This window comes from Anopheles aquasalis, chromosome 3, assembly GCF_943734665.1.
Source record: "Anopheles aquasalis chromosome 3, idAnoAquaMG_Q_19, whole genome shotgun sequence".
Taxonomy (NCBI): Eukaryota; Metazoa; Arthropoda; class Insecta; order Diptera; family Culicidae; genus Anopheles; species Anopheles aquasalis.
In genome coordinates, this window is record NC_064878.1 from 32108920 (window position 1) to 32112790 (window position 3871).

The 3871-nt window shown below is 48.6% G+C and overlaps 1 pseudogene; it reads left to right on the top strand.

Moving 5' to 3' along the window:
* Positions 1–2664: 2664 nt before the first annotated feature.
* LOC126576577 (uncharacterized) lies at positions 2665–3650 on the top strand (annotated as a pseudogene).
* Positions 3651–3871: the final 221 nt, after the last annotated feature.

The following is a 3871-nucleotide window of genomic DNA, read 5'->3' on the forward strand; positions in this document are numbered from 1 at the left end:
CATAACCATTACCGTGCATACATCAGATCAGTACCGTGCGGGTGTGCTTGCTGTTGCTCCTCCATCTTCGATCCTCTCTGAGCCTTGAACAACGAAATTCGTGGCGGGATAACTTAGCGCGAAGAGTGAAACAACCATAAGTTTGTACAGTTAGTCGTGCGAAACCCCCGTCGTAGTCCACCGATTCTATCGTGATCCGCAGCAACCAACCGCCGGTTGGCTAGAAGCGTACAACATCACCGTTACCGCGCACGCCACTCGGACTCATCGCGCAATGGCTGAAACATGCACAGCCTGTTCAACCACCATCCGTGAGACCGAACCCACTATCAGCTGTGCCGGATACTGTGATGCTATCGTGCACGCAAAATGCTCGAATCTGTCCGCATCCACCCGCAAGACTATGGAGCTTTGCCTCAGATTCGGAGCAGTTGATCCGACTGGTGGCGAAGGACGTTGACAACAGCACTCTCCGCTTTGTCTCGTACAAAGTGGGGATGTCGCTGACATTGCGCGAGAAGGCTCTCTCACCAGCCACCTGGCCATCGGGTTTTATCTTCCGTGATTTTCACGATTACGGAAGGGACACAAGAGACAGCCGACGGTCAAGACCTTCTGGAGGCAGCCCCAACCGACCGCAGCCATTCTCGCAAATTCTCGCTTGACAATAATGACATGCACCTACCATCGCCACTCTGATCATCCATAATAGTTCACACACGCAAACGCCACCGACATCTACAACACCTTGCCTACTACCAACACACCCTGCCGCAAACTTCACCGCTGCTACCACCACACTCCCACCGATATCCCAGCTTACCACCGTCACTGCTTGCCGCACCACCACTTACACTGCACCACCACCGATCACTGCCTGCTCCAGCCGTCCAATCCGTCAGCCGACACGTGCCTCCATGCCCACGGTTCTGTACTACCAGAACGTAAGGGGACTCCGCACGAAGCTCACAAACTTCCGCACGGCAGTTCCCTGCTGCAGCTTCGATTTGTGCGTACTCACCGAAACGTGGCTGACAGATGACATCCCGTCAGTCATGGTGTTCGATGACCCCTTCACTGTGTACCGTTGCGACCGTACTACGAGTAACAGCACTCGGTCCCGTGGCAGTGGGGTACTCATCGCTTGCGCTGCTCACCTACGATCATCCTCGGTGCACCTCGTTGACTCGTCATTAGAGCTCTTGTGGGTGGGCATCTGGCTCGGAACTCAACCAATCATCATCGGAGTGATCTACATTCCTCCCGACCGCAGTTCATCCTATTCGTACCTGGAACGACTAGAGGACTGCATCGGCCGTATGGTCGAGCGCCTCGCACCGAATGACCATCTCCTGCTGCTCGGTGACTTCAACATGCCGAGCATCACGTGGACACCGACTGGGCATTCGTTCACTCCATCTGGCGCCTCCACTACCACGGCTTCTTTCCTGGACGGACTACATACATATGGGCTACGGCAAATTTCCGGCATCAAGAATATGTTCGGTAAACAACTGGATCTGGTTTTCGTGAACTCACCCGAATTTGCAGATCAGATCTCCATCAGTGCAGCCGCTGTCCAGATTGCCGCCGGGGACGTGTACCACCCCGCGTTGTGGTCCTCCATAGCGTTTCCGCCCAGATCTACAACCCGCACTGCCCAGCCCAGCCTGCAGATTGCCCCAAACCTTAACTTTGCCAGGTGCAACTACGACGAGCTGCGCCGCCAGATATCACGGACTGATTGGTCTTTCATCAATAGTTCACCATCCATCGATGATGCAACCGCCACGTTCACCTGCACTCTGCAGACTATAGTTCCCTTTTGCTGTCCTCCGCGATCTCCTTGCTGTCCTCCGCGGTCAGACTGCCTCGAATTACCGAGGTATTTCCCTCCTCTGTGCCGCGACAAAAGTCCTGGAATCAGTTGTACATTCCTACCTTCTCTCTCTCGTTTCCTCCTCTATCGATGTTGATCAACATGGCTTCATGCCTAAGCGTTCTACAGCGACAAACCTCATTGTTGTTTATAAACAGAGGGTACCCTCCATCGCTGCCAACTGCAGCTGCAGAGCGATCGAGCAGATCGATCGCGCAGATTGATAGGATCTAGATTAGATAGGATCTAAGCTGGTTTGGAATCGGTGAGTGGAGAAGTCGAGTGTAAACACCACAGGAGGTTAACGACCGGCGTAGAGGTTGGCGCGTAAACGTTTCGTAAAATTACGTTGCCAACAAGAGGGCAAGAGGACAAATGTTTTAGCAGCGCGTAGAAGTTAGAATAAATTGCTATTATAACGATACGCTTCTTAAAACATTCTCCGGAAAGAAATCGCACTCTACGGAGTGTTCAGCAAGCTCCGCTGATAACACTCATGTCATTGTGAGAGTGACAATGACAGTGTTAGCTATCGCAGTCCTGAGTCTGACTCGAGTTCCGACAATGACTCCAGTTCCGACGACGAATCTGAAAGTGTGCCCGAAAATCCTGATCAAGGTGATCTGGAGTGGCGCGAAAAGCTAAGGATTTGGGCTGTGCACAGCAACATCAGCCATCGGCAGCTGCGGGGAATGCTTCAAGTACTCCACGAACCACATCCGTCGCTGCCTTTGGATCCAAGGACCTTGTTGAACACGCCAACGGAACCGGCTTCAGTGTTCGAGATGGATGGCGGTACATATTGGCACAATGGTTTAGGTAAGTATTACATAAATGTAATGATCAGTTCAACAGACTAACGTTTTTTTTTACATTTTAGAGCGCTGTCTTCGCTATGCTTTCCGTTTGTTGGACACCCACCGTACCATCTCGTTGATCATCAACATAGATGGTACGCAGGTGTACAACAATGGGAAAAACAGATGTGGCCCATCCTGGCAAACGTCTACGAAGAACCAAATCTGGCAGTATTCTTAGTAGGCGTTTACTATGGATTGCACAAGCCGAAGAGGGTGCAGACGTTTCTAGATCAGTTTACAACAGAGTATGACACTGGATTGGTTATCAATGGGAAGATGTTGACGATTAAACATCGCGTTTTTATCTGCGATACACCAGCTCGTGCCTTTTGCAAAGGTAAGTTAGATATGTTATTCATTAGAATAAGCGTGAGATAACAGTACGTAATAATTTGTTATTTAATTTCATTTTAGGAGTTAAATCGTGCGATTCGACATGGGGATGCATTAAATGCCTGGCAAAAAGGGCACTAGATAGAGCAACCGGAATTAAGACATACCAGGTCGAGGAAGCAGAGTTAAGGACAGATGACAATTTTCGACTGCTGACGGAGTATGGCGATCACCATCAAAAAGAGAAGGTGGTAGGTGGGGAAGGGTCTCAAACAGTTGTATCGCCGTTATTGAGACTAAAAATTGATTTCATAAATTCTTTTATAACTAGCGATTTGTTACATCTATTTCATCATGGGGTGATGCAATATTTTTTGAATGATTTCCGACAAGGTAATAGAGGTAGAGTTAAGTGGCAATCGGCCGAAGTAAATGGATTAGATAGTAGATTAGAAAAAGTACAATTGACTTGCGAGTTTAACAGACAAATTCGACCTATTTCAGAAATGGCGCATTGGAAAGGGACCGAATTTGGATCGTTTTTGAATTACGCGGGTGTTGTACAGTGGCCGGCGTAAGTAAAAGCCCACCACTAGGGTCCATCACATTTTCATCTGTAAATTCAACATTTTCGGTCATAAAGGCCACGTGATTTTTTTGGTAGAAGCTCTAACTTTCCTCTTTCCAAATTATTGACTTTGAACTTGATAAGTTTGATAGTTTTTTTTTGAAAATTCTTTAAGTGAAAGATGGTCGATTTTGGTTGTGACAAAAGTAAAAGCCCATCCATGGTGAAATT